We start from the raw sequence: 21692 nt of genomic DNA, 5'->3' as shown, positions 1-21692 counted from the left end.
GCTAAATCAATGCCTAGTCTGGGATACTGAATGGAAACCCTTATTGATATATCTTTACGTCCAATTCATGCGTTCTGGATGACTACCCCTATATAACACCCCTCTCTTGGAATCCCCCTGACCCCACTGAGCCACGAAGTAGTTCTGTTTTGCAAGTTTAAAAGGTTTATTTGATAATTTAATCAATATATATATATATATCACACTTTATAATAAATTAATAATTGAATATCACACTTAATCTGAGCAGTAATCAATAATGGATAGTCCGGCACTAGCACACTTCTTTATAATCAATGATGAGTGGTTATAGGATGGATACGACAGCAACAATACTTTTATGGTTTCAAATGGATGCAATGTGGAATGAAATGCAGTACAGAAAATAACTTGATAGGATTTCAGCAAAAGACAATGTAATCACTTTCTTGGACAATTCACCCCCCCTTTTATGCACTGCAAGGAGATGAAGATGACACAGTTCTTAGGAATGCAATCAAATAGAATTCAGTTCAATTCCCCCCCCAGCAGCTTATACAACAGATAGGAGTTTTGAAACACAGGCAAAATGATTTGAATATGGTGACAATGCAGTGAGAAATATGCTGAAAATGGTTTTAATTACCTTTAGGAGGTTCAGGGTGAGTGAAATATACTTTGCATGAGTTCAGGCTCACTTTAGAAAGGATCTAGGAGTAACTAGCAGGTTAAACGAATTTTTGGCAAAGGAAAGCAATGAAGCTGCTGTTTTCACACGTGGCTGGATTTTTAACCAAATCGCAAATCGCGGTAAAATTCGCGAGTGCGAGAATCGTGATTACGGCAAAATTATACGGAGTAGCGAGTCGGTTCTAAGCTTGTTGAAAAGCTGAGATTCTAAGCTTGCAGAGGAAAAAAGTTAAACAAAGTTCCTAGCCCAAACAGTTCCAGAGATACGGACGATTAAATAAAGGTAGTTTGTCGGATTTGAAATTTTAAAAGTTCAAAGCGACAGGTTACAGCTTGCAGCTAGAAAATGACAAGTGACAGCTTTGCAAATGACAGGTGACAGTTAGGAGGCAGTTCTGGTTAGATTAAAATAGATTGAATTATATTATTTTAACTAAGAGATTGGCTCTGCACAGTTCTGCTAGGTACTCACAATATATTTAGAAATAGGCCTCGCCACGGATCTGGTCAACAGGTTTTCTTCACTCGCCACGGACGGTTTCTGCGCACAGCGTCTGGGTCAGCTCTACTCTGCTGGTCTGGGTCTCTGGTTCTGATCAGGTCTGTGGGTCCGGATACAGCGGTCTCCGGTTCAGCTGGTCTCTCTCTGGATACAACACTGCTCCCTGGCAAATGGCCAGAGTTCTTGCAAAGAATTCAAACAGCTTGCCTGGCTGTGAATAGTGGCAATGATTTGAGGCCTGCTAAAGAGGGATTTAGCTTGTAGTTGACCTCTCTGCTACAAATTCTGAAGTAAAGTCTTGGTCTCTGAAGGTGGATAGATTGAAGTCTCTGTGTTGGCTCTCTGGAGGTTGATGGAGGTAAAGTATGGATTTTCCCGGCAGAGCGTCCCGCAGCAGATGGAATAGAATGTCCCCATCTGTCCTGACTGTCTGCTTTTATGTGTTTTGAAAGTGGGTGGAGAGGCTAGCTTTCTAGGCCCTACCCCTCTCCACTTGTCATTGGCCACTTCATTTCATTCCCCCAATCAAGGGGAAGAGGAGGAAGTGTCATCATGATGAGGTCTGTTTATGATACAGAGAACCCACCCCTGTCAACTTTACACACAATTTATATTTGACCTAAAGACATATTTCATAGATACACAGTGGTTTGAAATTACATGCACCCATCACATATCACATGAGGTAGCCCCTGTTCCAATTCTGCTCTTCCTGGGGGCTTGCATTCAGAAATGGCAACCTTTGGTGCTTTTTAGTGGGTTTTGCAACATCGGATTTTTCTCCAGATTTATACACATGTACACGGCCTGTCCATACATACTCCAGTAAATTACCATGTCTCTAGCTTAAACACAGAGTCTGTAGTATACATAAATAGCAGGGTTTTGCCCCAGAACATCACACAAATTAGAGTTGGGGCTTGAATCGAAGGTACATTTTTTAAATGAAGGCTCTCAAAGTTATACATTCCTGTCATTTGATTACAAAGAGTTATCAGTGTTTCTGTAAAATATATATTTTGCTTTCAATTCAGTTCTCAGTGTTGGAGTCCGCCTCCAAGACTTGGGTGGGTCAGTGATCACATGTGTCTTCTGGCAGGCAGGCCTTTCTTGACAGGAAACAGTCAAAATCAACATATTCTATTGAAGTGCAATAGCCTATTGTGTGGTCTCCAGGAGGTTGAGGTCAGCAGACCAGGGGGTCACTTTCCATTTGGTTATTATGACCATGTGATATCCTGGGCTGTGGTGTGAATCTCTTGAGGTGAGAGGGTTTCCCAGGCTTCTGGCCTCTGGGAACAGCAGGTGGCTAATTTTTAATTAAAATGCAGTCTTTGAAGTCAGCTGAGTCAAATCCCTTTGTCAGCAACTGCACTTAGTTCTCCTGTCAGAGTTTAGACCGCTGGCGCCGCCTTGAGGATTTTGTTGGTACTGCATCCATTTTTGGGATCTTTCTTGGATTAATGCATTCCAAACAGGAATGGTTCTTACATGGTAGTAAATAATCCTTGCTTAACATTGTTTTGATGGGGCTCCTTACAGTAAAATGGTTATGTGGAACCCCACAAAAGGTTTGAATCTTTAAAGTGGTCAGATGAGCCACGATTTCAGCAACTTTTTGACATCAGTAACAGTGGATTTTGTTAACAAAGATCTTTCTTTACACTGGTGGGTGGCAAGTGAGGTAACCATTTTGGTGTGCGCACAAACTGCGTGGTTCTCCTGGATTCTGGCGCACTTGTGGGCTTTTTGGCCATCTTGGATTTTCTAAGCCCACAGCACCAAATGTTGCAGCATGATAGCTCAAACGTGGGTCAGGACACCCAACACCGTGCCCAGCAATGCCACTAGACCACCAGGGATCCTTTTTTGAAACGGCAGGGGAGTTAGTGGGCCGCTTAGAATATAAGCTACCATCTCCCCCTCTGGCCCCTAAGCATGGGGCAGTATGTTTAGCCCACCCTGGGGGCAGATGGGCACACTAATCTGTCCATTTGCCCCATGGGAAGGGGCAAACTAATAATCATTTTTTTATTTTTTAAACCACTTGGGGTTGTTCAGTTTGCATGGGGGCTCACTAGACCACCAGGGATTTTTTATATGAAAGGGGGTGGCCCTCTCCCCCACCCCCCACACCCGAAATGGATGTGGGGCATGTGTAGACCTCTCTGGGGGAGGATTGGCAGTGTAATCTGCCAATCTGTCCCTAGGAAGGGGTACATTTCTTTTTACTGGGGGGTGGGGGAAATCACTAGACCACCAAAGATGGCTTTTATGAAAGGGAGGGGCGAATTGGCGCTCTCCCCCTCTTGAGCCAAATGGATGGGGCATGTCATTTAGTCCTCCCTGGGGGCAGATGCTAGTGTAATCTGCCAATCTGCGCCTGGGAAAGGGCCAATGTGTTTTTTTTTCCCCAAACATGTTTTTATTGTTTTTTCCAACAAGCACGTTATACATTATGGCATGTGCAATGTGGGTGCTTCAGTCAGCACTGTCTAGCTTGAAGATACATAAACCGAAAAAATAAACCTGAAACAAACAATAACTGTAGGTCAGTGGGTAAGGTGTAAATGCGTGGGGAGGTCTTAGTTTGGTGGGCGTGCCATCCTCGAGGACTCTCTTCGTGTTAAGGGCTCCTGGCAGATGATGCTGCTCTGAGATCCTGTTGGGTGAGGGGAGAGGGCACCGTCCGGTTCCGGGGCTTTGCTGTTTTGGCTCTGCTTTTGCTTGCGTGAGTTGGAACTCCCCAGGAGGGTCTTCCCGACAGCTCTTCCATCTTTTCTTTCAATCATATTTGCCCAACCACCGCAGAGAGGGGGGTTGTCGGGCCAGGCCTGGGTATGTCTGTGCATAGTCCAGGAAGGGAGACCACGTAAGAAAGAATTTGTCTCTGTTCCCGAACCTAAGTGCAGTGATTTTTTTGGCCGCAATTATGACCCAGCATTTAGTCAACCACATTTGGACCGATGGGCCCTCCGGGTTTTTCCAGAGCCTTGCCACTGAGATCTTGGCAGTCGTCAGCAAATGGGAGCAAAGTTCTGCTCTATGGCCTGAGCGAGGGAATTGGCCTTCACCGCTTGCACCCAACAGTACGATACCTGGGTCCCACGGGATTGACAGGCCCGTGATCATGTTGATTTGTGCTAGCACAGTTTTCCAAAATTGAGTCACCTTGGGGCATGTCCAGAGCAGGTGGTATAGGGTGCCTTTGTCTGGGCACCCTCCCCAGCACGACGGTGGGATCGCCGGGTTGCATTTGTTGAGCGATTCTGGGGTTCGGTACCACATGTAGCATATCTTGAATGCTCCCTCCTTGTTGGACACACATTTCGAGTTTCCATTTGCTCTTTTCCAGATCTGGTCACATTCTTCCGGCCCGAAGGGTCTCCTGATGTCCCTCTCCCATTTGAGCATGTACGGTTACTTGCGGGTCGGTTTTATCTAGAATCTTGTAGAGGGTAGAAATCTTGCCTTTAGGGGGAGGCGATGTGAGGGTTTGCTCCAGGGCTGTCAGGTCTCTGCTTCCGAGTATTTTCATGCTCCTGCTGGAGAGCCAGTGTCAGCTGGGTATATCTGAACCTCTCGCTTTCAGAAACCTTGAATTTCGCCTTGCAGGCCTTGAAGTCCAGGGGATTTCCCTTCTCGAAAAAGTCCTGCACTCACTCCAGTCCTCCCTCCCTCCACTTCGAGAAGTGCTTGGGGATGATGCCCGGTGAAAATTCCGGGTTCGCCCAGATCGGAGTGAGCGGGCCTGTTGTGCTGCAGACTTTCCATAGCCGCGCTGCCTTCTTCCAGCTCGCCACCGTGTTTTCAGTTGCCAAGAGCGGCCCCCTGTCTGCCCAGGCCGTGGAGGCTTTCATGTGAAGTAGTGCGCTTATCACGACTGGACTCCAGGCCTCCTCCAGCTCCAGCCAACGGGGCTTAGGCGAGACAGGAGGCCACGCGAATGCATGCGAGAGCTGGGCAGCTAGGATATATCTGGTAACGTCCGGAGCTCCCAGTCACCCAACCGCCCAGCCCCGCAGCATGAGTTTCCTTCGGATGCGTGGCTGTTTTCCTTCCCAGATGTATCTCATGATGCTCCTTTGTAGTTTCTGTGTCGCTTGCTTCGGGATAGCAGTTGGTAGGGCTGTGCAGTGGTATAGCAATCTTGGAATGAGGTTAATTTTCAGAGCCAGGATTCTTCCAAACCAGGAGATCTCCCGTTTCTGCCAGCGTAGTAAATCGCTCTTGAGTTCTTTTAACAGCGGCGGGAAGTTAGCTTTGTATAGTCTGTGCGGTGTGTTTGCCAGCTGGACCCCTAGGTATGATAGGTGCTTTTCCGCCCAGGGTATGCGATATTCGTTTTCCAGGTCTGTGGTCAGAGGCCGGGGGAGGTTGATGCCCAGCGCTGATGACTTAGACCTGTTGACCTTGAACCCCGATGCTTCCCCGAATTCTTCCAGTTCAGTCCACAGAGCTTTCATAGATTCCCTGGGATTGGTTAGTGATAAGAGGACATCGTCGGCATATAAGGCGGCTTTGTATATTTGGGATTTGATTGTCAGGCCTTGGATTGCTTCGTTTTGCCGAACCCTGCTTGCGAACGGCACCATGGAGAGGGCGAAGATCAACGGGGAGAGGGGACATCGTTGCCTTGTGCCTCTTGCGATATGAATTGTGTCGGATTTGGTTCCGTTGATTCTCAGTCTGGTGGATGGATGCTGGTAGTTAGCTAGTGTCCATTTTATGAGGTTGGGGCCGAATCCATAGTGCTTTAATGATTTTTGTATATAGCCCCAATCAAGTACATCAAAAGCTTTATGAGCGTCTAGCGAGAGCACCATCAACTCCTGGCCCTTCCTGCTGGCTGATTCAATAACGTTAATAGTTCTTCTTATGTTGTCTTGAGTGCGGTGGCCGGGGATGAATCCTGTTTGGTCCGGGTGTATGATGTCCGGGGTAGGAGAGCCAGTCTGTTAGCTAGAATTTTGGTGAAGATTTTAGCGTCAGTATTCAGGGGTGTGATGGGTCTGTACGAGGCACAAAGGCTCCTATCCCTGCCAGGTTTTAAGCGCAGCACCGTTAGCGACTCTTCCATCGAGGGGGTGGTCGTCCCTGACGAGAGGAAGGAGTTGAAAAGGAGAGCCAGTTGGGGTGCGAGTATGAATGAGAACTTCTTGTAAAATGGGGCCGTGAGCCCACCCGGACCCGGCGTTGAGTTTTTCAATTTTGCTATAACCTCACTCACTTCCTCTGAAGAGATCGGGGCTTCATGGGTTGCCATTTGTGGGTGAGGGACGCCCGACTGTACCCCATCTAGACATCTTGAATGTGCTTCTGCTGCCATGGGGGAACCCAACATGATTGCTCTGTGGTGTGCCGTCATGATGTTCATCTTCTCTGAGTTGGCGTAGTGCGGTGTTCCTTGTGCGTCTTGGAGGCATTGGATGGAGTTCCTCGAGTGCAGCTTTTTCAATTTGTGGACCAGGAGGCGGTTTGCTTTGTTGCTGTGCACATAGTAGAATTGCTTGGTGTATGTAAGTGCCCTGGCCGCCTTGTCTGCTAGGTGCATTTCTAGGGAGCGTTTTGCTTTCTGGAGGATGCAACTCGCTTTCCTGTTCTGACCTTGTTTCAGGATGCGTTCCGCCTCAGCTACCTCCGCTTCGAGTTTGTCCTGCTCGTAGCCTGGCCGTGCAATCATTAGTCGTACCCCCGATCACTGGTTTCATGGCGTCCCAGATCGTGGAAATCGCTGTGTCTCTGATGGTGTTTTCCTTGAAGTAGTTCTTAAGTGCTTCCGCTATTTCCGTTCTGGTCGCTATGTCTGTCAAGATCTGATCTTGCAGTTTCCATTGACGCTGGGTCGGTTCAGGAAAGCTCTGAACCCTCAATTTCATTATGACTGGAGCGTGGTCCGAAAGGGCTGTGTGTCCTATTTGGATAGTTTCCACGCAGGGAATGAGAGAACTTGAGAGAAGCAGGAGGTCGATTCTAGAGTGTCCCAGATGGGCATGGGAGAAGAATGCGTAATCCCTGGTTCCCCTGTTGGCCCACTTCCAAACATCTATGAGTAGGTTTCCCTCAGGAACATTGCCATAGCGAGAGCTTTGCCAAAGTCTTCCTTGGATGGAGGGAGTGTTTTATCCAGGTTAGGATCTGGGGTCAGGTTGAAGTCGCCCCCTATGAGCAGATGACCTTCAGTAAAGGTTGAAATTATGGGAAGCAGGTTGCGGAGGAATAGGCTTTGTGCTGTTTTCGGGCAGTATATGGCTGCAATGGTGATGGGAAGCTCTACCAGCCGGCCTTTCAGAAGAATGTACCGCCCCTCTGGATCTCTCTCGATTGTGACCTTCGTGAAAGGGAGATCTCGGCTTATCAGGATGCCCACTCCTCTTTTCTTGAGGCTTGCAGAGGCAAAAAAGCATTTTGTGTAGTATCGGAAAGCGATACGGCTCTCGACTGTCCTGAGGAGGGGAGTCTCCTGGAGGCATATAATATCCGGAGCCAGATGGGAAAGCCTGTGCTCTACAGCTTTCCTCTTCCGCGGGGCATTAAGGCCCTGGACGTTCCAGGATAACATGGTTAGCTCTCTATCCGGCTGGGCCATTCGTCAATGGGTTGAGTTGTGGCTTTTCCTTGCTTCCGTCTGACTGCCAGGTTGTGGACTCCCCCTTCCATGTCGCTCGCGTCCTGCCCTTTGGCTCGCCCCTTCCTTCAGCTATCTTCTCAGATCCAGCTACCCTCTTTCCTCTAACCATGGTTAACAAACAAAAGAAACAAGAACCAAACTTAAAGCAGAGAATCGGTGTCGGTATCCAGACCAGCCTTCTACCAACGAGGCTGTCGGCTGGGCCGTGGCTACCAGCTAGTTGAGAGGCATTAGGGGCTCATGCATTGACTGAGAATGAAACTGTGCAGGGTTGTGTGTGGATCTTTGGGTCGGCCAGGGGCCCAGGAGGCCCTGGGCCACGTCCTTAGCTGCGTTCCCTACTCCTCAGTGAGGTTTTCGGTAGACAGCGAGGGGGTGGCTTCAGCGATTGTTCTTCCCCTTGGCGGGCGGACCCCGCATCCTGCGACGCCTCTTCACTCGGGACCATGAGCGGAGAGACTATTAGATCCCTCGGGTGAGTGGCTCGCGCTCCCGGGGGCCTCCCCCTCCGCTTCCGGGTTCATGAATAGTTCCGCTTCTCGGGGAGGGGGGGAATTTGACAGGTTTCCCTTCCTGACCAGTTCCCTCCCATATTTTCTCAATGTCGGCTAGGTATAAGTTGAATATTACCGCTGCCAAGTTGCAGCCCTGCTTCACTCCAATTCTCGTACAGATACTGTCGGATAACAGGCCATCAGAGCTAATGCGAACCCTGTACGATGTATTTTGGTGAAGGGCCACAATTAGCGCTATCAGCACGGAGGGAATGCCATAAGACAACATCTTCCACCATAGGCGATAGCGCAAGACGCTGTTGCACGCAGCCGATAAATCTAATGTTGCCATATACACCGGTCCATTAGCCAACTTGCGAGATGCTGACATTAAGTGGGCAAGAATCGATGCATTGAGCTGCGTGCCCACCTGTGTTTTAGAAAGGATTCCAGCGGCAGTGATGTATTTCTCCAATTCGCACAAGACTAAGCGTGCAAAATGTTTTGCTGCAATGTCTATTAAGGCGATTGGCTGAAAATTTTCTGGATCATTAAGTACGCCCTTTTTGTGGGTTGGGATTACTATTGCCATGAGCCAAGAGGCAGGTATTTTGCCCGTTTGGTATACTCGCTGATATAAGGGCAATAAGTATCTAGCCCAAAAGTGGGGGTCGTCCTTAAAAACACAAGGAGGCAACCCGTCCGGCCCTGCCGCTTTAGAGTACTTCAATGGCGCGATGGCCCAGATTAAGTCTTTCAGTTCCCGAGGGGAAACAAGCGGAAACTGTAGTTGCAAAGAGACCGACTCCAGTTTTCTGTGATGCTGAGGAAGATCATATTTTTAAGTGAAATAATGCTGCCATTCTGAGCCGGATATGGTCGCAACCATGCGCTTATCCACCTTACCTGTGGGGTTTCTTAGTGTGGACCACAATTCCCTGGTATTCCTGTTAGATAGCTGTTCAATCATCTGTTGGTTTGCCAGGTTGTGGGCAGTGTAGCGCAGCACCTTCAACTTGAACTTATAATTAGCCATAATAGATTTTTTATTTTATTTTGTAGGCCGCTAAGTTGTTGCCGAGGGATCATGCCTTTTGAAGCTCACTATATTTGAGTTTTTAGAGTAGCCACCTCTGCCTGATGTAAACGTGCCACTTTTGGAATGTTATTACTAAGGCGATCCTTAGATAAACTCATAAGGTGCCTATGGATCATCGTCAGATTTAGTTCATTCATTTTCTCCCTGGTGCCTGCGGATGCCTGATCGTCATGTGGCACCAACAGGTCCCTGTTTACAAGGAACACCAGTTTCTGGCATATACTGGGGTACCATCTAACAGAGTATGCCTGTCGCTTCCCACCAGTGCCGCAGCCTCTGCAATTTCATACGGGTCAACCCCAATATGTAGCCTCGTGTTCAGCATACGATGGTCGCTCAGACCTACATTCAAGATTGAAATGGGGTCGAGCAGTCCTGAACATGCCACCGGTGTGAGCACGTACTCAATTAAAGACAAGGAGTTCCCGCGCTGCCAGGAGACCTTGAGCCTATGAGTCGCAAGTGTAATTGGGTAAATACCCCAGGCTTAAAAAAATTTGGTCCATGATTTACCTCTCCTACAAGCCTGTTTGTGCATATGGATGAGAATGGTATGCCAACGGATTGCTGCCATCTATTTCCAGATAAGAGTTCAAGTCTCCACCAATTAATATTTCATGTTTAGGAAAACGCAGCGCAGCATTTCCTAAGGTCCAGTTTAGGTCTGCTAAGGTTGATTCCAATGAGGCGGCACTGGGATTCCAATATAATGGACAACAGGAGAAATTCATTGAACTTGGTACCAGTGGTCCTCATTTCCACCAGTATGAATGTATCCGACTTATCTAGTAGAAGTGACGACACCTTCAAGCTATTTTTGATAAGAATGGCGATACCGCCACACGGTCGACCTGATTGGTGCCGTCGCACAGGAACGCTAAATGATATGTAGCCATCTACCACGGGTTCATGTAGGGCCATTTTTTCCTGCAATAATAAAATGTCGGGACCATGAGAGGTCCCAACCTGTGTATGCCAGGCCTTGAGATTTCTCACACCACAGCAGTTCCAAGAGGCAACTGCAATCCCAGTGGGTTATAAGTTCGGGGTGTCGGCTTTCATAGCGGCCGCCACTTTGATCAGTGGCTCCAGCCATGAGAGGCCGCTTAGCGCCTGTGTCAGCGAGGCCAGTTGTGATAATTCTTTGGCGTGGGACTTATATGGAGCTAGTGGCAGACATCCAGCAGGTTCTTTGGATACAGGCGTAACAGTCTAGGAAGGACCATGTCACCGAACAGTCGAGGGGAGAGACCCAGGGTTTCAAAGTCGTCTGTAAAGTCCAGGATCAATTTGGTAATTATTGGCGATTGGACTCTACATAGCACTCTTTGATTGTTCTGGGGTGCAAGTTTTACCCAATCCAAGTCCTTGGATGCCAAGTTTCTTAGTGAAGGAATCTGGAAGAAAGAGTTCATCAAGGAGGACCTGTTGATCCGTACTGGGCCATTTATGTCCAAGTTGCTTACCCATCCAAGTATTTGTTTCATATCCTTGGGGGTCTCTACAAAGGACAGCATATCGTAGGGAGGCTTCATTGAAGGGACCTTCCCCGATATATCCTCCTCATTGGTTGCTTTGCTCTTCATGGCTGGAGATGTCCGCGAAGGTGGTGCCCTCGAGTCATTCTTTTCGTGCACTGCTTTACCCAGGGAGCCATCTTCCTATGCCACCAACCCATTGGACAGACCCTCACGGTTGGATACCGAGGGCAAAGGCACAGTGTCCTTTTTTGTGGTGCTTTCTCAATCCACTTCTTCCTGAGGCTTAACTACTTTCGATGCTTGGAAAAAAGCTATGGTTTTCCAGATGGTACCTGCACATTGGCACTTTTCAATGCCTTGATCTGAAGGTGTTTTTTACTTTCCTCATTCAGATCTAGGAGATCTAATGCTAGATCATCCATACTCGCACAGGTTTTCCACTCACTGCTGAAATGGCTTCCTTAGTGACATGAGAGCAATTCTCCAAAGTGCCTTTTTTTAACCACTTTCTTCCGAGTGGTTTTTGCAAGATTAAGGCATTTTTAGGCCCTCAAAAAGGACTGCTTTGCCTTTCGAGAGATAAAGTGCCTTGTCTCTTGACATGTGTTTTCCCCCCGTCTGTTTCGCTCGTCAACAAGGGCTCCTGAGGCTCTGAGGTGGACTGAGTGTCAATTATGCCCGTCAGTGCAGAGGGACTATCGGGCATGAGACAAACCTCAATTGCCGGCTCCATTCCTCCACATGAGAGCTCTATATTCGTCAGAGGTTGAGCTTTCGTGACCATATTGAAGAGTAGTTTTTCTACCTGTAGCAGACGGTCATGTTGTAGTTTGAATACCTCCAGCAAGTCAATATCCTCAGTGCTGCCCTGCTCTGTTCCTGAATTGAAGTGGGTAGCAAATATTTTAACACCATTGAAGCTATTATATTTGATATCCCACAAAAAAGGATTGAAGAACTAGAACATTGTGCAGACACATGATGTATTCACCTCCACAACGGAAAGCATGTTCAAGCGGTGTTTTGTTAAATGTTAACCCTTGAAATCAAAGGGTTACCAAACGCTACAGCACTGAACCAGCTGCTATACTAACGCTGCAAAAAAGGTTGCAAGGACTTCGAGAAGGATGTAGTGTAGTACCATACTCTACCCACCTATCCAATGCAAGGTATGCTCAGGATGCATTGTGTTGAATGTTAACCCTCAATCTATGGGATACCAAATATAACCCCCACAACAGCTATTCTATTTGGTACCCCTCCAAAAAAGGATCTGAGAACTCAAAGAATGAGAACTAAGTGCAGACAAATGATGTATTCAAGTCTCCAATACATGGAAGTTCAGAAAGCATTTTGGTAAATGTTATCCCTGGAATTCAAGGGGATACAAAATATTACAGAACTGTATCAGCGGCTATAGTTGGCATCCCCACGAAAAAGGGTGGGAGGACTCCAAGAAGGAGAATTCAGACACATACTTTACTCACCGGCCCAATCAAGTATTGTTTGAAAAGTGTTAACCTTCAAAAAAATTAAGAATACCAAATACATCACTAAATGGGATATTGTAGTTGGTATTCCCAAGAAAATGCAAAAACAATTAAAGTGGTGTTTTAAGTTGGCTCTCAGAATCACGGGACTCCAAATATTAGAGCTCCTAATGGGCTTTTCAAGTTGTCATTTCCCCCAAGAATAGCACCAGAAAAGACCAGTGTAACCCCTTAACTGTTGAGGGTTTTCCCTCCTAGTGCTGAACCCTTTCTTGGAGATTTCGCTATGTCAGCATTCAATCCCTTGTAATGTTTTTGTTACATGAGATATCTCGCCAAAATGTGGCCCCTTTTCTTCCCACATGTAGGCGTCATAACGCCAAGAAGGAATCTTAGTTAGCTGTAGGGGGTGTGAGAGAAAATAACAAAAAAGAACGCTACTTTTTTCAGAACATGCCAATCCAATGATGTAAAAAGAAGACTGTGGTTTTTTTTTTCTTGTAAGAGCTAGAAACAAATACTTTCAAAAGAACAGGTTGAGTGGAAACCTAAAAACATTTTTATTTTGTTTTTTATATGGTTACCATCAGTTTTGTGCAAGGTAGGCTATTTTGTTTCCCCCTTAGGACCTACTTGGAAGGAATGAAGGGGAGGGTAGGAAAGCTCGATGGAACCCAGAAAGGCATACATTTCTGAAAATAGACAGAATTCTAAGTTCAGGAACGGGTGATTTGTGCAGGTCAGGCAACAGCTATGTACCTAAAGTTTCTATATATTGGGGGGAAAAAAGTATGTGCTGGATATGTTAGGACTGGTAAGGTAATGCTTCTGTCAATATTGAGTGAAGCAATGTATGGCTACTTTCTCCCGACTCCTCTAGTTAGGAAGTCACAAATTTTTGGTAATGTTTCACAAAACAAGCAATAGCGCAAGCCAAAAACGGAGCAATTGTACACAGGATTTTTATGCTGACAGACTAACCAGACTCGTTTTCAAATGTTAAGTAAACGAATGTGGTGAAGAATGGCAAGCATACATTTTTTGAAAGAGCACAGGTAGATCTTTTGAAGGTTGGGTGACTTATGCTGGTTACAAAAGTGCAGTGTGCCTAAAGCAACGACTAAATGTAGGTCACATTTGGGAAATGAAAGGGCTGTATAACAAAATGCAGTAGGAAATGTGTGAAAACGTTCTGAAAACAGATGTCCTACCTTCCCACGTCCCCACAGGTGTCCGACAAAAACAGTACCTCACATGTGGGTGCACCTACCTGGGCGCAAAGGGAAAAGGCTAAACCACTGGGAATGTTAAAGGTATTTGTGCCGCACACTGGCACCAACGGAGTTGGTCCCCAGGCGCTCTGGCGGATCTGCAAATGAGAAGATGGGTTGGGTTAGTAGATGAAGCGGGAGTAGGATAGTGAGAGCAGTGGTGTTCTGTTGGCAGCTTCAACTCGGTATACACCGGGTGCTGAGCTTTGGTGCGAGTGTTGGATCGTTGTCAATCCTTGTGTGCTTTTGGTGTTGTATATGTGTTGTGAAGTGCGTGCGGGTTGTTGTGCGAGAGATGGTTGTGTGAGATTTTTGAGTGAGATCAGTCTGCAGAAAAGCTGAGTTTTTTGTTAGTCGGAAGTTGGAACAGAAGTTCCCAAGTCTGTCCGAGTGTGGCACTCGCCAATCATCCCCGTTTCATCGGGATGGGCAAAAGGCTACTCCTGGCAGGGTTTAGTTTGAGTAAGGGCGCTCCCTGTGCTGTTCTAACGCGCTTTGTAAGTGTTCTGATTGCTCCTCGTCGTTCTATTCTAGCTATTTCGGTTGGTGTTTTGATGCTGAAGGTAGGTAGATGTGGGTTGGGTGTCTATTCTCCATCTTGGGTGCTGGGCTTGTGTAGCGGACTCCTCTCAGACTTTCTAAGTGCGTCAGCCGGTTTGCATATGGAACGATTAGGGGGGTGGGTTTATCATTTGGGGCTTTCGTCTGGGTCGGAGTATGTGATCAGTCTCTGAAATAGGACATTTTTAGGATTTCGGTTTTGTGGACAAGCCACAGATTTGGCCCTGAGGTGTCGCAGCCACTAAGGAAAACTGGGAACCCCATGCATTTTTGAAAAGGAGATGCCAGAGCTCCAGGATGGTCAGCGGTGATGTCCCCGGCCTTGGGCAGCTGTCTCCCATGTGGGTCAACCATCCCCATGATCAGCGGCAGTCCCAGGGAGCCCCGGCAGTGTCCCCATCCTTTCCCGGTTCGAGAAGCTGTAATGCAGGCCAGCCAGAGCTCCCGCATAGCCTGGGGTAATGTCCCTGGCCTTGGGCGGTAGTCTTCCATATGGGGCGTCCATTGCCAAGTGCAGCGGCTGTCCCAAGGAGCCCTGGCACGGTCCCGTCCTTTCCTGACCGGAAAAGCTGTAACGCAGGTCAGCCAGAGCCCCAGGCTGGGCTTTGGGGGGATGGTCGACACACACGGGAGACTGGTGCCCAAGACCAGGGACATCACCCCCGACATCCTTAAAACTCTGGCTGGGTTGCATTACAGAATCCCCCCCCCGGAAGGTATGGGGACCCTGCAGGGACTCCCTGCGACAGCTGCTGCCCTTGAGAAGGCCAGCCAGAGCTCCAGGATGGTCGAGGAGTGATGTCCATGGCCTTTGGCACCTGTCTTCCATGTGGGTCGGCCGTCCCCAATCCCAGCCTGGAGCTCTGGCTGTGCTGCCTTACAGCTCTTCCCTCTGGGGAGGGATGGGGACCTTGCCGGGGTTCCCTGGGCCTGCCGCTGCACTTGGCATGGGAGGCTATTTGTGGCCTGACCCTGCAGTTTGTGTCTCAGCCCACCGAATACCTCCCCAGAACGCCCAGACCATCCACCCCACTGTCAAGTGATCTAACTGTACAATAAAAAAGAAAACGACTTGCATAACACAGTAGATGCTTCTAGCATTAAAAAAAAAACCTGTAAACGAAACAAAATTCATTATCTATGGTCAACCCAGCAAAAACAGTAACTATCACGATCCGATCACCGCCCCCTTTCAAACCATCCCTGGTGGTCTAGTGACCCTCACACCCACTAGTAAAAACACATTGGCGGGGGTTCGAGTCATGGCGGTCGGTTTGGCTCTGTGAGAGCTCCCGGCTGGCGCCACGCTACCAGCCACTATGCCCGGTGTAATTTGAGAGTTGAAGCAGCAGAGGAAGAAAATCCTGTGGAGCAGACTCTGGAGCACGTCCTGATATGCTCCTGATGCAAATCCGCGGGGCTAACGGCTGTTTCCCCGAGCCCTGATGGACACAGCGCCCGCCTGCAGGGTGTAAAGAAAATGGCGGACTCCACAAAATGTGTCCCGATACTAGCCTGGGACAGAGGTTTGCGGCAGCGAGGCTTCAGGCCAGGCACCCGACACGCCGGACCTTCAGCAGTATCCCGCGGAGCAACAAGCCGGGGATCCGCTCCTCGCTCTCCCGGAGACTGGTGGCGTCCCCCCTCCGCCGCACGAACCAACGGAGCTGTGATTTTCCCCCCCTGCGGGCCTTGGTGGAATGGGGCCAGGGTCTGGGGGCCTCTGTCGGCTAACCTGTTTCTCTACCCTGCCCTGCATCGCCGGCACGCGGGTTTCGGCCTCGGCATCGGAGGCGGGGCCTTCCCGAGGGAGGCTCACTGGAGTCCCGCGGCTGTCTCCTCGGACCCTGGCAGACACAGATCCCGCCCGCAGCTCATAAAGAAAAGGGCGGACTCCACTGAATCCAGCCGGAGCGGCCCGATCCGTGCCTGCGTCGGGGGTTGAGGGCGGTGAAGCTTCAGGCCCGGCACGCCGGACCATCGGCTAGCTTCACGGAGCCGCAAGCCGGGGCTCCCCGGGCGGGCGGCGCGCTCTGCTCTCCACTGGCGCCCCCCTCTTCCGTTGCACAAACCATCAGTGTGGTGAGCCCCCCGGCAGCCCGCAGTGGAGCGGGGCCCGGGCGACACTCTGTCTCCCATCTCTGACTCCCAGCGCCCCCCTGCCGAGACTTGGGGATTGGGGGCAGAGAGGGGCCTGGCGCCAACCCAGGAAGCGTGGCCCCCTCGTGGAGAAGCAGCGGCGATGGGGGGGGGTTCAAAGTGATCCAAACCTGTGACGCCTGGCTGCCTGGGGAGGGCCTGGTCCAGCCGGAGCGTCCCTACAACATCCCGGGCTGGATCGCTGGGGTCACGCTGTCACGGAGGCCCGAGAGCCCCCCCCCCCGGCTGCCCAGACACTCACCGCGGGCCCACAAGGCCGCCCCCCACCTGCCGACGACAATCAACGTAAGCTGACCACCTGGACCCCGGGGGGGTCCCCCTTCAAAGAACTCTTTCGCCCCACACCAGCTCTGGACCCTAACTTTCTGCTGGGGGACCTCGCAAGCATCCTCCCCCTCCCCAACCTCCTGGACTGAAGCCCGGAGGGCGAACAGGTTCATGCCCAGTGTAAGCTGGTCAGCTGGAGCCCCGAAGCCTTACTCTGCACCCAGACCTGCCCCCGGAACTCCGGTGGAACCTGCCATAGCCCTCCCCTGACCCGAGGCCATCCAAGCTCGAGCACGGATCCACCCCCACATGGCTCCTCTCGGGCGAGAGCCTGGGTCCCACAACCTGCAGAGACCAAGGTAAGGCGGCACCTGCCGCACTACTCCCTGTGGGGCAACCCTCGACAGACCCCAAGAACTGGGGAGGCACCTACGGATCCCCCGATTGAGGCCGGCCCAGCCCCCATATTAAAGATTTGAGTCCAGGGCTGCGAGCTGCTGCTGAGCTCTAACCTGGCCCCCTGGAGAGACTTGATTCCCCTGGATGCTCTGCAGATTGGCGGTCCCAGCCCCTCCCACCCCCCCACCTCTCGGGGTATAAGACTGAGCAGGAGTCTCTGTGGCTCCCGCAGGATCTGGTTGGGGCTAGGGGCCTCCCGGCACAGCGATGTCCAAAGCGAATAAATAAGTGAAGCAAGCGGACATCTCCACGCTGCTGAACATGCCGTCGGGGGAGAGACAAGCAAGAAGTGTGAGCGCGGCGAGGGTGGATTGGGAAGTGCCCCCCCCGAAGACCAAGGAACTAAGGCCTCACAATCTGTTACTAAAGCTGACTTGCACGACCTCTTATCTGCCCTCACCAAAGAGGTCCAAAAGGGGACAGAAGAAGTAAAAACCCAAATTGCTCGATTGGACAAGCGGGTGGGGGAAATTGAGTCAAGAACCGAGGAAATTGAAACAACGTTCTGTGAACAGAACATTGAGATCGGAGAGGGAGCTGACAGAATCAGAGCACTGGAGTGCAGATGTGAGGCACTAGAAACCAAACAAGAAGATGCGGAAAACCGCTCTAGACAAAAAATCAGGATTCAGGGCATTCCTCTGGCGATCCCGGATAAAGACCTCCCATCTTACGCAGCCGATCTCCTCCGCCATATCATCACCCTTCCAGATGACGCTCCCCTGGAGCTGGACCGGGTGCATAGAACCAGACCTAGGCAAAATCCTAATGGCTCAGTTGATGTGTTGGTCAGAGTCCACTTTTACAAGCTCAAGGAGGAGATGATGCAAGAAGCCAGGGCTATGGGTCAAGTCCACTTCCGTGACTCTGAGATATCCCTCATTCAAGATCTGGCAGCAGCGACATTGGCAAAACAGAGCGCTCAAACCCATGACTGACTGGCTAAGACGTGATCGCAAGATAACCTACCGTTGGAGCTTCCCCTCAGGCCTAGGTCACTCTGGGCAAGCTGCGTCTGACTGGGTGGTGTTTGCCGATGATGTCATCCTGTTTGATAAGGTACCCTTTGGGCTACAGAACAAATTAAACATCTTTCAAGAATACTGTATGCTTAACAACTTCACAATCAATCCGGCCAAATCTCATATTATTGTATTCAAGATGAAGAAGAAACCTCAGAGGTTCAAGTATGTCGTAAATCTCAAACCTATAAACATCATGGATGAGATTACCTATTTGGGATACCATATATCAAACGGTATGTCTCTCGGCAAATGGCGTTCAGTATTAGACACTAAGCTGAGGCAGCTGTCTGCCCAGATGAGAATCATTTTTGCTAGGTACTGTAGGTACTCACTCTTGCCCTGGCTTCACTTCTACACTATGAAAGTAGAGTCCAGTTTACTGTACAGCTTAGATGCTTGCTTATTGAATCTGGGTCCCACTTTAAATCTGCTTCAGGGCAAAGTTTGGAAAAGGGTTTTGGCTCTCCCTGGGTACTTGCCTAATGCCATTTTGTTACACGAATTAGGCTTATATCCCCTGGCGGTTAAACAAGAATGGCGTATGTTAAACATGTATAGCAAAATGCTCTCACCACCAGTCAACTCTCTCTGAGGATTTTAGGTCAATGCTTCAAGAAGAGCACCCAGTGTCCAATTTGGATTTCAGAAACACACGACTTTAATCCTATGTACTCTAAATATGTCGCAGCAGGATCTAATTGAATCGCCGGGGAAAGTCAAAACAAGGTTTTTCAGGAACGCATGGGCATGCAATTCCGACCTAATTGCAGGCTATTTGTCATTTTCCAACTAACCAACTTTAGACATACCTTCTCTCCACGCTTGCCCTATATTTTGTGTTTTCCAGACAAGCATGCCAGAAAGACATACATGAGATTCCGTCTGGACCTTGTGCACACGGGAGCTCTTATCAGGAATTGGTCAGGCTATAACGAGATGGGGAACTTGGAGCAGTGTAGGTTTTGTGCTAGAGTCAAGGAGCCTGAAACCCTTGAACACTTGTTTATGTATTGCACGTACTTTGAACAACAAACGCTCCTTTGCCTGGGATCCTTTTTGGCTCCCAACTCTCGTTAGGGGCGTAACTTGGTTTGGCTGCGCTGTATGTGGGGCCGGTCCAACGCAATTATGTTGGCGACTGTGAGACTTGTGAACATGATTGAAGATGATCTTTCGATATTAAATTATACCTTGCATATTGGGAATGATATTTTTGTGAATTAAGTATCCAAATACCATCTAGGTCATTGCATGTTAAGTGTCTGTGTAACAGTTACTGGTATCACGAAGGTGTCGCCACATCCGCTCATGAATGAGTGTTGTCTTATCCCATACCTTACAACATACTGTATTGGTATCTGGAATTGGTTCTTGCATGTAACAAGTCATTGTAATGGTGAATATACATTAATTTGGCACCTCTTGAGTTGATGAGATAACCAAAGTGAAGAGTTGTGTAGCGGCACTAGGAATTACAACAAAATTGAGACTGAATTGAACTTGAAATTGGTTTTAACCTGGATCATGATCATTTGTGTGATGAATTATAGATGATTATAATATAATTTTTAAGCCACGCTGTGAATGTCTAGTATCGACTCAGCTTGTTTTTATACATGTACAATGCAATGTTGATATGAAATGTGGTTACTTCTTTTTTGATAAATATTTTGTAATGGTGTAAACTAATTTGTATTACCAAAAATTATTAAAAAATAAAAAAAAATATCCACTTCAATTTGTGGTTTAACGTTTAACCAATTACATTTGGCCTTGTATTGGGGAGGGGAGTAGAGCATGTCTGCATTATATTCTTTCTTGAAGTCCTGCCACCCATCAATCAACTCTTTATTGAAAAAAAAAAATTCCCATCAAAGGATGCAATAGTAAAATAACATGCATAAAAAGTAGCAACACTTTAAAAATTTAATTTGGTAATATCTCAGTGCGAAGCGAAAGGGCGTTCTCAATATAAGAATACATGCACTGTGCTGCAGTCAAATCTGGGGCCTAAGATCAGCTTTTACGTGCCAGACTCCCTCAAGAATGGAAAGAGAAATCTTTTTCTAGGGAACACAAATATTGGGCAGAAGAGTAGAAAATGTGTTAAGTCATGTACATTCCTACTGCGAGCATGCGCATATCTGTTAATTCAATTTCCCTCCTAACATTAGCTTAATAACGGGCAAAACTGGTCGCAAGCTAACTCTCCTCGGCATTGCCTGCCATAAGCCCTCATTCAAGAGGTGAGTGCAACCAAGTCTGTGGAAGGAAGACTTGATGTAATTTAGCCAGGGGGAAAAATTGCTGACGCTCCAAGTCATTATGTATCTAACAAAGTTTGAGTTAGCAACAAATACTATTTCCCCATTGACGTAACCAATAAGTCAGTGATTGCTGAGATATGATGTCCTGTTTAAATGATAAATCAGCTCTTAATTTATCAAGTCCCACAGGAATCTATCATAATTTAACCCAGAAATTGGTTTTCGCAAAACCTGGTATGAATTTGCCCGTTGATGGCCCCAAACTGTTGCACTATATGACAGCAATGGCACAGGTTTTTCCATGTGAATGCAAAGAATGTGCTCTAATGGCGGCCCACCCATTCTTATACCAAACCTTACAATTGAGCCATTAATCGGCAAAGCTTTCACCGCTTGTTCCTCGATACGCACGAGCCATCTCGAGTCACGTGAAATCTTGACTCGTAAATAATGAAAAGAGGCCATTCCAGTTTTTGGCCTTCTACAGATATTGCATTGCCCAGAGGTTTGCTATTACCCACGTATATGACCTTTGATTTCCCCACATTTATTCTCTTTCTGCCCCATATAACTATTAAACCCATTCACCAATGTTTGCTAGGCTGTCTTTGTTCTGGCTATCCGGACTGTGTCATCTGCATACAGAAGTATACATATCTTCTGACCAGCTATCCTAGGAGCATCACTCTCCAGATCAGACAATACGCCTGGAAGTGAATTTATATAAAGATTAAAAAGGAACGGGATTATTACACACCAGTCTCACACCCCAGGTTACTCGAAATGCCCGAGTTGTTTGCCCGCTGGTCCCCATTCTCGAGGCCCGTGAAATCCAGGTATATTGTTCCTTTATAGCCCCAAACAAACTTGTCCAGGAGCAGAGTCAGGTTCAGTGCCTGGTCGACTTTGCTAATTCCATTACGGAAACCGCATTGGAACTTTGTCTGGTTTTCAGTAACCCCAGTAAATCCTGCCATTGGGTTTTGCAGGGATATCAACTATAATTGCTACATTAGTGCTGCATCATTTGGCATCACTACGATTTTGTGAGCTAACGTTTAACAAAACACTTGAGTTAGCCTTTATTAAGGAGGCGAGTAGATGGTTCTCGCGGGTTATTTACCGCTATTTTGTTTTCGAAACAACCCAGCGAATTTTGTTTTTTTTCCCCCCAAAGCCCCTGCATCTTCTAAAGAAATGGGATGGGTTTTTTGGAAAGAAATTAGCGGTAAAAAAACCCTGAAAAAACATCCCGCGATGAAAGGACGTCATACCAAGTAAGAGTATGTGCCACCATTATTTTCTTCTTGTAGCCC

General features: G+C 48.2%; 1 protein-coding gene across 2 annotated transcripts in view; it reads right to left on the bottom strand.

Annotated features, from left to right (window-relative positions):
• Positions 1–21692, bottom strand: part of SUB1 (SUB1 regulator of transcription) — a 275156-nt gene that overhangs the window by 241439 nt on the left and 12025 nt on the right. The window contains exon 1 of one of the 2 annotated variants that reach the window (XM_069627085.1): positions 13637–13730. The exons of the other annotated variant lie outside the window; for it this stretch is intronic. The gene's annotated coding sequence lies outside the window, so the exon portion shown is untranslated. Of the gene's footprint in view, positions 1–13636; positions 13731–21692 lie in introns of those variants that run through there. 2 annotated transcript variants of the gene reach the window in all.

This window comes from Ambystoma mexicanum, chromosome 6p (assembly GCF_040938575.1).
Source record: "Ambystoma mexicanum isolate Mex_15411 chromosome 6p, UKY_AmexF1_1, whole genome shotgun sequence".
Classification (NCBI taxonomy): Eukaryota; Metazoa; Chordata; class Amphibia; order Caudata; family Ambystomatidae; genus Ambystoma; species Ambystoma mexicanum.
Note: the sequence above shows the minus strand (reverse complement) of the source record. Positions and strands in the feature narration are given on the sequence as shown.